Below are 12,682 nucleotides of genomic sequence, written 5' to 3'. Positions count from 1 at the left end.
ATCTATACTGGAGTAACTCGTTCAGGACATCGTGTAACGGACCTGGATCAGAATGTTGACCCTCATACAATGTAATGAGGTGCTGGATCATATACATACCCACCAGTCGCTGCTTGGCTGGGGGCAATTTCAGAAACATTTGTGCCACTATTTCGTCTGGAAAAGTGGTAGAATCAGTAATCCATCGGACTGCTGATCGGACTAGTTCTTGTTCATGCATAGTACTTAACTCACTATAACCGATTCGTGATTTCAGAATATGATCGGTAGCTTGAAATACTTGTTCCAGAGAACCTTGTTCTGGTGCTGGATGATGTAAAACTGACTTGTGTTCTAGGCGTAAATTACGGTCTGGAAATCTAGATTTTCCTACATACGCTATTCTAGTGGGATTCTCGTCCTCTACCTCTTCAGTAGAGTCATTTTCTTTCTCGCTTACTTGTGCTGCTTTACGTTGTTCGTGTAACTTTAGTATTTCCTTACGAATTTTCTTGTACATACTCTCTATACTACTGATAGTCTTGTGTTTACCCTCGGCTATATTATCACTCCACCTTGTCAGGATTTTCATTTCGGCCGGATCTTTAGTCGGGTAATCTTGTTCTCTTATTAGACAATTAATCAGAAACTTTAATATCATGAGCTGGATCTCAGCTTTCCTTTGAGACATGGCTTCGCCAATACTTTCTGGATCATCCCCTGTACGGATGAAACGATATATTCTGTCTAGATCTCCTTTCATATCTGGTAGGGTGTCTAAATACCCGGTCACCCGTCTTACACGGATGGAATATATTACTGTACTATCATCACCTGCAACTGGATCATAGCGGCATTCAGTAAGAGCTCGTCGGATTTCTGCAACGGACTTAAATTTGGGCGTACGCTGTAACGCACATTCATGTAACTCGGCCAACGTTCTACGTTGGTGCGGTGGCGGGGTACCAGGAGGACCTCCTCCTGCGGCCCCTAAACTGGAATCGTCGACTGATACTCTTCGTACTAGCGCGGCGGGAAATTGTAATGTAGGCTGGACCGGGGGTACCGTAGCAGGTACTGCAAGAGGTGCCCCGGTGTCTGGAGGAGCAGGATTTACATTATTTACAGGAGCTGGCGGAACAGGATTTGCATATTCCGGGACTGTGTCGTCCAAATAGGACGAGATGAAAATATCAGCTGCGGTCGGTTTGTGACGTAGCTTGGTCGGAACTAGTGGTGGCGGAAAGTTACTGGATGCCTCCGGGGTTGCTTTTGGCAAGCCCTCGGCAAGAAGAGGATACATACCCTTGATGAGGGCATGCCTCTGTCTGTCTGACTGTTCTGTTTTAACTCGTTCACGTATCTCGATTAGTTCCCTTTCCTGGGCTCGTTCCAAGGATTCTCTACTTAGTTCTGACTTTCTGATTTCTTTTTCGGTTCTTTTATGAGATTCTTTGCGCCATAACTCGATGGCATCTTTCTGTGACTGTCTGGCTTTCTTTTTCCATAATGCTTCTTCTACTCTCATGATGCACTCGGCATCCCACGTACCTGATACGGGCCATCTATACTTTTCCTCTAACTCTTTGGTATACTCTACCCATAAATCTAGATATAATATGGCACTTATGCCATGCTTCTGATACATAAAATGACCTGGACTGTCCCTAGGCGGGACAGGAACTGCTGCTTCTAGCAGACCTTTTCTAGTTTTTAACTGACGTAATTTCGAGAATAAGGGCATGACTGAACTGTAATCTAGACACAATACAATACACAATGAACACGATAATTACTTCACATTCATACCACGACATTAAAATACATGAAGAATATTTAAAATAACAGTTCGAACAGAATACTACCTGGAATACTGAAAACAGAATACATGAATTTTCTCGAGAACAGAACTGACTAGAACAGAAACTAGATGCACTGCTGAAACAGTACGAAACTTACCGGTCTCATAAAGAGACACGTCAGGACCCGCATCCACCGAAGTGGACACTTCGTTTGTGGGTCTGTGTACCACCAACCCACGGACCAGAGTCAATTAGATTGACCCTGTCTAGATACTACCCCAGCAATGGTACTCACCGGGCAGCAAGAACGGAAAGCCTCGGACTGGACTGGACTGCTTCGACGCCGGACGGACGAACTTCGGACTTCAGTTACGGGTGGGCCTCCGGATACCTCGGACCTTGGACTCTCGGCTTGGGCTCTGGTCGGGACTCGCCGCGTTCCTCCACCGCCTCGTCTGGATGCTGGACCGCCACCTCCGTCTCCTCCGTGGGCCTGAGGGATACTTGAAGCAGAAATATCTGCACGTGCACGGTATGGTTCCGTCACGGCTGCAGAGGGTCAGGGGGCCGGCGTGGCTTCACCGGCGCGTGGGGAAAGGGCAAGTCCCTATTCGGGCGCCATTATGTGGTATATAAATAAATAATACCGGATCTAGGTTTTACTGGACATAGCAATAACAGATAGCTCAATAAATAAGAGTCAAGATTCGAGGTAGTAGGAGTTTGCAGGTTTAATACAGCATAAAGGACAGGAACAGGACAACCTGCACGGGAACAGGGTGGCAGCGCTGCCGGGGCAGGATCAGAATCGGCACAAGGGAATGGGTAACATTTAATAGCAGTGCACAAGCATATATATTAAAACAGTTGCATTACAATACATATGATAGGCGGAGCAGTGGGTGTGGTCAATAGCAGTCGCGAAAGATAAGGGTGAAAATAGGTGTAACAGGGGCGTATACATAGACATGTGATGCAAACGTAACAGAATATGTCATAAATGGGGCGGAAACATGGAGGGGGCTACCTAAGGAGCCGGGACCTCTAACCTAATGGTGCGCGCAAACTGACAATGACGTGTTACTAGGAGAAGCTGGGGGCTATGAACTCTGTGCTAGGAGTAGAGACTGAAGTCTGGAGAGTCAGGGCGACATGTACCTAAACAGTATCTAGTATCTGATGTTTAGAGAACATGTTGATATAAACTAAGAGTCAGGAGGGGAGAGGCTAACGGACTCTAAGACTGGAGCATGCATTATTCTACATGTAGTGCGTGATGAAGAATATTAAATGACCATTAAATGCAGTATTTCTCTTACATGGAGACGTAAAGGCTAGACAATTGTGGAAAAGTAAATTTTGCCATGTTCTGTGTCCCTACGCCTCATCCATCATATGTTATGTGTGCATGACCAATATGCATATGTTATTCCCCATGTCCGATTAATGACGCAATTACAGTTGTGTCCACCTCTGGTATGTTAGTTTCCAGTCCTCGTGAATACTACGAATATCAGGCCTATGTAAAGTAATGTTGCCACGTTTCTCAGTGTGCACGTTATTCCATTGTAAAGTCCCCGTTTCCAGGCCTCAAAAGGGCCCGGACATCAGATTCAGCTCCTGTCTCCTGAAAGCCTCGCTGAGGAGCGATACAGCCCCCACCTGTATCCTCGACCCTTCACTTACTTCCTGCCTCGCAGTGCCCGGTGCAGCTTGGCTCTGCCTCTGAGTCTGCCAAAAGAATGTTATGATTCCAGCTATCAGTTCAGTCCTCCTTCTCTGCATTCCTAAGCTACTGAACTGCATCAATAGTTTCCGTCATTGTCTAGCCTATACGGCTCCACGTTAGAGAAATACTGTATTAATGGTCATTTAATATTCTTCATCACGCACTACATGTAGAATAATGCATGGTCCAGTCTTAGAGTCAAGTTAGCTTTTCCCCTCATGACTTCTAGTTTATATCAACATGTTCCCTAAACATCAGATACCAGATAGGGTTTAGGTACATGTCGCTCCGACCCTCCAGACTCTAGTCTCTGCTCCTAGCACAGAGTTCGTAGCCCCCAGCTTCTCCTAGTGATACGTCATTGCCAGTTTACGCGCACCATTAGGTTAGAGGTTCCGGCTCCTTAGGTAGCCCCCTCCAAAGTTTCCGCCCATTCATGACATATTCTGTTACGTTTGCATCACATGTCTATGTATACTCCCAGTTACACCTACTTTTACTGTTATCTCTCGCGACTGCTACGCGTCACGCCTTCTGCTCCACCCACTGTTACGCCTACTGCAATGTAATGCTATGTGTTTGCGCTATGTATATAAGTCCATGTATTGTTATTAAAAGTTAGCGCGCTCATCCCAGACCAAGCCCCAGCAGCTGCTGGGTCATCCTATGCAGGTTGTCCTGATCCCGTCCTTATGCTGTAATAAACCTGCAGAAACTCCTACTACCTCGAATCTTGACTCTTATTTTATTGAGCTATCTGTTATTCATTCATTCATTCAAAAATAGATCCGGTATTATTTATTTATATACCACATAATGGCGCCCGAATAGGGACTTGCCCTTTCCCCACGCGTCGGTGAAGCCACGCCGACCCCCTGACCCTCTGCAGTCGTGACGGAACCATACCGTGCACTGGCAGATATTTCTGCTCCAAGTATCCCTCAGGCCCACGGAGGAGACGGAGGAGGCGGTCCAGCATCCGAACGAGACGGTGGAGGAACGCGGCGAGTCCCGACCAGAGCCCAAGCCGAGAGTCCAAGGTCCGAGGTATCCGGAGGCCCACCTGTAACTGAAGTCCGAAGTTCGTCGTCCGTCGTCCAGTCCAGTCCGAGGCCTTCCGTTCCGTACTGCCCGGTGAGTACCATTGCTGGGGTAGTATCTAGACAGGACCAATCTAAATTGACTCCTGGTCCGTGGGTTGGTGGTACCCAGACTCACATACGAAGTGTTCACCTAGGTGGATACGGGTCTTGATGCGTCCCTTTATGGGACCGGTATGTTCCGTACTGTTACAGCAGTGCATCCAGTAACTCTAGTCTGTTCCGTTCTCGAGAAATTCTGTTCTATTTCTGTTCTCAGTATTTCAGGTAATATTCTGTTCGAACTGTTATTTATAATGTTCTTTATGTATTTTAATGTTGTGGTATGAGTGTGATGTGATTTCGTGTTTTTATTGTGTATTGTATTGTGTCCAAATTACAGTTCAGTCATGCCTATATTTTCCAAGTTACGTCAGATAAAAACTAGAAAGGGTCTGTTAGAGGAAGCGGTTCCTGTCCCGCCCAGGGACAGTCCAGGTCACTTTATGTATCAGAAACATGGCATAAGCGCCATAATGTATCTAGATTTATGGGTAGAGTATACCAAACAGTTAGAAGAAAAGTATAGATGGCCCGTATCGGGTACATGGGATGCCGAATGTATCATGCGAGTAGAAGAAGCATTATGGAAAAAGAAAGCCAGACAGTCACAGAAAGATGCCATCGAGTTATGGCGTAAGGAAGCTCATAGAAGAACCGAGAAAGAAGTCAGAAAGTCAGAGTTAAGTAGAGAATCCCAGGAACGAGCCCAAGAAAGAGAATTAATCGAGATAGGTGGACAAATCAAAGCCGAACAGTCAGACAGACAGAGGCATGCCCTTATTAAGGGTATGTATCCTCTCCTTGCCGAAGGCTTGCCAAAAGCGACCCCAGAGGCATCCAGTAATTTCCCGCCACCATTAGTTCCGACCAAGCTACGTCACAAACCGACCGCAGCTGATATTTTTATTTCGTCCTATCTGGACGACACAGTCCCAGAATATGCGAATCCTGTTCGCGCTCCGCCAGTCCCTGCAAATCAGGCACTTCCCGCTCCTCCAGACACCGGAGTACCTGTTACGGTACCCCCGGTCCAGCCTACAGTTCCATTTCCCACTCTGCCAGGACGTAGAGCCTCAGTAGACGACTCCAGTCTAGGGGCCGCGGGAGGAGGTCTTCCTCAAACCCCGCCGCCACACAAGCGTTTAACATTACTCGAATTACATGCTCAAGCGTTACAGCGCACGCCCAAACATCAGTCTGTTACAGAAATCAGGCAAACCCTTAACGAATGTGTCTATGATCCAGTCCCAGGCGAGTATAATATGGTTTTATATTCCGTACGTGTAAGGAGAGTGACCGAGTATCTAGTCACCTTGCCGAATATGAAAGAAGATCTAGACAGAATATATCGTTTCATCCGTACAGGGGATGATCCAGAAAGTATTGGCGAGATTATGTCTCAAAGGAAAGCCGAGATCCAGCTCATGATATTAAAGTTCCTGATCAATTGTCTAATAAGAGAACAAGATTACCCGTCTAAAGATTCCACCGAAATGAGAATTCTGACAAGGTGGAGTGATAATATAGCCGAGGGTAAGCACAAGACCATTAGTGCTATGGAGAGTATGTACAAGAAAATTCGTAAAGAAATAATAAGGTTACACGACCAGCGTAAAGCAGCACAAGTAAGCGAGAAAGAAAGTATCTCTGATCCCGAAGAAGAGGAAGACGAGAATTCCGCCAGAATAGCGTATGTAGGAAAATCTAGATTTCCAGATCGCCATTTACGTCTAGAACACAAGTCTATTTTTCATCATCCAGCACCAGAACAAGGTTCCCTAGAACAAGTATTTCAAGCTACCGATCACATCCTGAAATCACGAATCGGTTATAGTGAGTTAAGTACCATGCATGAACAAGAACTAGCCCGATCAGCAGTCCGATGGATTACTGATTCTACCACTTTTCCAGACGAAATAGTGGCACAAATGTTTCTGAAACTGCCCCCAGCCGAGCAGCGACTGGTGGGTATGTATATGATCCAGCACCTCATTACTTTGTATGAGGGTCAACATTCTGATCCAGGTCCGTTGCATGATATCCTGAACGAGTTACTCCAGTACAAATGGAGAGGTCTAGGTACCGATTTAATTAGTGTCATTCTAGAACAGCGCCACAAATATAGAACGTTTTTGAACCCGCATTTTTTTCATGTCTCACCCCCAGAAAGTAAATCATTCTACATAGACAGACAGAATCCGTTACGAGAAGTCCACCCAGTCCAAGGGGCGGGTGGCGAAATGCAACGAGTGTTTGTATACACTCCAATATCAAAGATGGAACTTCTTGAAATGAAAAAATTAATTCCCTGTCATGACAAAGATCCAGCGGGGTTCCATCGAGAATTAAAAGACATGCTCCGTATGGGAGAATATACTTACCCAGATATCATTAAAATGTTAAAGGTCCTGTTACCCGCAGGGGTGTATGAAAAGTTAAAAGAAAAAGAATGGGAGGTGGGAGAGAAAAAGATCGATTGGGCAGCTCTAGAAGCTGAAGACAAGGCACGAGTACCAGGTACCGGTCTTGGAGATAAATGTAAAGAATTACCAGAATTATTGATTCAAGTTTTACCCAGATTATTGACAACTAGGAAGGAAGACTGGGATGCAATCTCAGCCTGTAAACAGAAACAAGATGAAGATATTAGTGATTTTTATTCTAGATTTGAAAAATGTTTTAGTATTAACAGTGGTCTCAAGACAAGTAGTGAGTCATACCCTCACCTTTTCGTTACTAAATTAGTCGAGAATTCAAGTCCACAAATTAAAAACCGAGTTTTGAAAGTCGAAAGCACCTGGCAAGCAAATACTCCGTCCCAGATGCTCCAGATGCTCCAGTACCACCAGAATAGAATCAGGGAAGAGCAAGAACACGAGAGAAAACGTATGAAAGACACGAAAATGAAAGTGCTAGTTGCACAATCTGTTCCTCAAGACAGTCAGAAGAGGGGTCCGAATCAAGCCAGTCATCCTGCAGCACCCGCTAAAGGGAACTGCAATTATTGTAAACAACCAGGTCATTTTATAAACGAGTGTGCAGTTCTGAAACATAACATAGCTACTGGTAAGACTAAAGAAAGACCACGTCCGCCTAGACAAGAACAAGTTTCACAGATTCCTCAGTCTCAGAATGCACAACAGACAGTTTCCGCACCGCAGCCTATTGCTGCCACACAGCATGTCACATCACAGATGTACCAGTATGCACAGTCCGAGTATCCAGAGTACCAGTCATATTCATGAAACAGCCTAGAGAGGGAGGTAGGCTTGCCTCTCATCGAGATACCTGTAGATCAAGAAGGTCCCTATGTTCACAGTCAAGTATTAGGGAAAGACAGAAAGTTTTTGATCGATACAGGGGCAAGTAGGACCACAATTAGTCATGCCGAAGTTCCAGGGGCTCCGCTCTCAGGCTCAAGAAATGTTTCCCTTGGATTTTCAGGAAAGCCAATAGTTAATGAGATATCAAAGCCAGTTACTCTAGAAGTAGGTCCATTGTCCCGCACTACTGATCTGTTACTTACTAAGTCATGTCCAGAAAACCTATTAGGCATTAAGACACTGAGAGAGTTAGGTGCAGTTATTTGCTGCTCCCCAGAGGGAATACGTCTGTTCCTACGTGACTTTAAGGGTCACTATGTATTACGAGATTTTGATTCAAGATTGTCTAATGTTCCGCAGCATCTATGGGCGCAAGGTCCAACTGATGTAGGTTACATGCAAATCACACCCCATCGTGTGACTCTCAAACCAGGTGTAGTGTTACCCCGAATCAGACAGTACAGATTGCCATCTGAGGCTGTAGCAGCCTTATCCAAAATTATTGACGAGCTCATTGTTCAAGGAGTAGTTGTAGAAACTGACTCCAATGTATGCAATTCTCCGATCATTCCAGTCATGAAACGTACTGATCCGAATGCACCCCCAGTATATCGATTAGTGATTGATTTACGAGAGCTTAATAAATGTATTATTCCTCAGTACCCAGTTGTTCCAGACATCTCTTCCCTGTTAACAGCCATTGATTCCGAAGCCATGTTTTTCACTGTCATAGACCTCAAGAATGCATTTTTCAGTGTTCCCATTCATCCAGACAGCCAGTTTCTTTTCGGATTTTGTTTAAATGGAAGGAGCTATATGTTTACACGCGCTCCTCAAGGTTTCACAGAAAGTCCTAGTATTTACAGTCAAGCACTTAAGAGACAACTAGACAATATTCACATGCCAACTGACACTGCCCTGCTCCAGTATGTCGATGATCTCCTGATCACAGCCCGTTCTGAACGTGCTTGCGAGCGAGCATCACTTACAGTCCTGTATTTTCTAGCCGAGATGGGGCACAAGGTGTCACCTTCGAAGCTTCAATTCTGTGTCCAGCAAGTGGTATACTTAGGACACTTGCTGTCCAAGAGGGGTAGGCAGTTGACACCAGACCGTATCCAGTTAATAGCGAGTCTTCCCCAGCCCAGAACCCAGAAGGAGGTACGTGCCTTTATCGGCCTTACTTCTTATTGTAGACAATGGATTCCCCAGTATGCATTTCTAGCCAAGCCACTGATACAGTTAACGACACAGGAGGCAGCCGTATCGACTGTCCTCCCTTGGACATCTGACCATACACTTAGTTTCAACGAGTTAAAGAAAGCCCTATGTCAAGCTCCAGTTCTAGCTACACCGAACTACAGTAAGCCTTTTACACTTTTCGTTACTGAACGCGAAGGTACAGCATTATCTGTTCTCACACAAGATCAAGCAGGACAATACAAGCCCTGTGCTTATTTTTCGAGCACATTAGATCCAGTCGCCCAGGCGTTGCCTGCGTGCCTCAAGTAAACCGAACACAAACACAGCACTTGACAATTGCACGTTTAACAGGTTATGAATTGACACTGTTCCAGCCACACATAGAAATTAGACGCTGCAACGTTCTGAATCCTGCTACACTGTTACCATCAGTTAATTCAAATTCTGACCCACATGACTGTGTGGAAGTAGTTAATATTACGACAAAGCCAAGACAAGACCTGACAGACATTCCGTTACCAGATCCTGACCTGACACTTTATGTGGATGGTTCATGTATGAGAACTAGTACAGGAGAACTAGTCGCCGCGTATGCAGTGACTACTGACACTGAAGTTATTGAAACACACCGTATTGATACCCTGTCCGCTCAAGCAGCAGAGCTAGTCGCTCTGACACAAGCCTGTATACATGCCAAGAACCTGAAAGTTAATGTTTACACAGATTCACGTTACGCATTCGGAGTTGTACACGACTTCGGAGTGCTCTGGCAGGAGAGAGGTTTCATGACTTCTCATGGAACCAGATTCAGCATGGTCTCCTTATTCAAGCCCTGTTAGATGCCATACATTTACCGACATCTATTGCTATCATGAAATGCAAAGCACATACGAAAGTCACTGACATTATTTCCCAAGGTAACGATCTAGCAGACCGCACAGCCAAACTTACAGCACAGACTCCAGACATTCCAGTTAATCAGACACATACTCCAGATCCGACTACATGCATGACAGTTAAGGACCCTACACAAGATGTCATAGATATCCAGTTACATGCTACTCCCGAAGAAATCAAGAAATGGTCCGAACAAGGAGGGGTCCAGACAGATCAAGGATGGTTAACGAAGGGTAGAGCCACATGGTTTCTCCCCGATTCTATGGTTCAAGTCATTATCAGTACCGCACATAGTCCAGCACATTTAGGAGAAAAAGCTATGTTAGACAGTATCCAGAACATTTGGTTCAACAAGCATTTACGAGCTGCAGCCAAGCAGAAAGTCCGTACCTGTATGATATGTTGTCAGTTTAACCCAGGTAAAAGTGTCCCGGTGGAACAAGGTGGTTTCCAGCCCCCTGACCACCCTTTTGAAGTCCTCCAGATGGATTATATTCAAATGGAGCGATGTCGAGGTTTCAAGTATGTCCTTGTAGTTGTATGCGCTTTGTCCAGGTGGACAGAAGCATATCCAGTCCCAGATTACACAGCCGCGACCACTGCCAAGCAGTTGGTTCGTGAATTTTTCCCTAGATACGGACTCCCTAGAGTCGTATATTCTGATAACGGTCAGCCATTCTCCTCAGAGTTAATGAAACACGTTTCCCTTTTGTTAGGGTACCAGTGGAAGTTCCATTGTGTACGCCATCCTGAAGCAGCCGGTCTAGTCGAGAGACATAATCAGACCCTGAAAATCCGTATTGCCAAAGTTTGTAAAGAAAAAGGTGTGGACTGGCTAGTAGCTCTGCCAGTCGCTTTGTTTTATATGCGCATGGTCGCACATTCCAGATCAGGTCTGTCCCCGTATGAGGTCGTATTCGGCCGCCCCCCTAACATGTGGGGTACTCCTAGACCCCGAAGTATTACCGATGTTTCATGTAATATGCTGACAGATTACCTAGCTTCCTTGATGTCTGCCCTCAACTCATGTCGTTCACAGGTTGCTGCCGCATTTCCAGACAATACCGAGGTGGCACCGCACGAGATCGTTCCAGGCTCCTTGGTGATGATCAGAAATTTTGACAGATCAAGTCCGCTGGAACCACGTTGGAAGGAGCCACGTCAGGTCCTCTTGACCACCCGTACCGCCGTCAAGTTGGAAGGCAGAAAAGGATGGGTCCACCTTTCTCATGTTAAACTTTTTAAAGGATTAAAATCCGTTTCTAAAAACATTTCCCAGGATTTGAAAGACTGCCAGAATATTGCTCTTAAGGACTGTCCCGCACAAGACATTATTACAACCCCTCCCTTGTTAGAGAAAACTCCGCAGCAGGAGTATAAGTTAAAGCTCAGGTCTAGTAAAATAAGTCAGTCAGTTTGATTGTATAAGTCCTCCCCTAGGTGAAACGGTTAGACTGTTTCTGACATGTATAAAATAGACCCCCATAGTGAGAGAGTCAGTCAAAGTTCAATCAGATGTATCGTTTTTCTAAGTTTCATATTATTCATCAGCATTATGATTTCCTGCATCAGCTATGCGTTCTATCTGTATTTTCCAGTTCCTCATGTAAATATGTCTGCTAATGCTACAGTAGAGCACACGTTTAGTGATCTGCCTCCTCACGAATATTCTTACCGCCTCGCTATGCGCAACAACACATTTATCCGTATGTTACATTATTCACACCAGACCAGCAATGCCACTAATTGTTGGGTGTGTGGTCGACTCCCCCCTTTCCAGACCTCGAAGGGAGTTCTGCCACTCTTTCCTTATCCATTCTCACACAATGGTTCGTGTGGAGCATGGTCCACGTTAACGTCATCCTCAACAGATATGTCTTTTCTTAACAGTACATGTTTTCCAGACAAGCAAGGTCTTCCCCACAGAACAGGTTTAGATCTAGAAAATGAAGTATATAATTTAGGTAATTATTCGTCGAATTTCATGGTCCTGAATGTTCAGTCTGATACTACTCCAGACTTACCTGCTATTTCAGTACTACCTGTCAAAGGCGAATTATGTGTCCGTAGTTATGGTTCCATACATGTAGGTCATAGTGAATGTACTACTGTTATCCAGTATAGTGACAGTGGGAAATCTGTTTTCAAAGCTTCACGTCATTCTTATTTTATTTGTGGTCAAACTGCATATGTCCGTCTGCCCCTCGATTGGGAGGGAACTTGTTACATTGCCTTCCTACTGCCACCTGTTTTCCTAGCCCCATCTGATTATCACAGAAACACACATCTAGTACACATTAGACATAGAAGGGAGTCCCCAATTGTCGATTATACTGAAACTACTCTAGAACAGTATACAGATTTCAATAAAGGTTTCTTTTTCTTTGTAGGACCTGTCCAGAATAGTAAACTGATCCGTAGGTTAACAAGAACCCTTGAAGCAGTAGTAAATGAGACTGCCTCTGCTCTAGGTAACCTAACCGAAGAACAATCTGCTATGAGATTTGTCGTTTTGCAAAATCGTCTCGTCCTTGACGTCATACTGGCCGATAGGGGCGGGGCCTGTAGAGTCATCGGATCTAGTTGCTGCATTTTCATTCCAAATAA

Source organism: Lissotriton helveticus, chromosome 8 (assembly GCF_964261635.1).
Source record: "Lissotriton helveticus chromosome 8, aLisHel1.1, whole genome shotgun sequence".
NCBI lineage: Eukaryota > Metazoa > Chordata > Amphibia > Caudata > Salamandridae > Lissotriton > Lissotriton helveticus.
The sequence above is the reverse complement of the archived record's forward strand: the minus strand, read 5'-3'. Positions refer to the sequence as shown.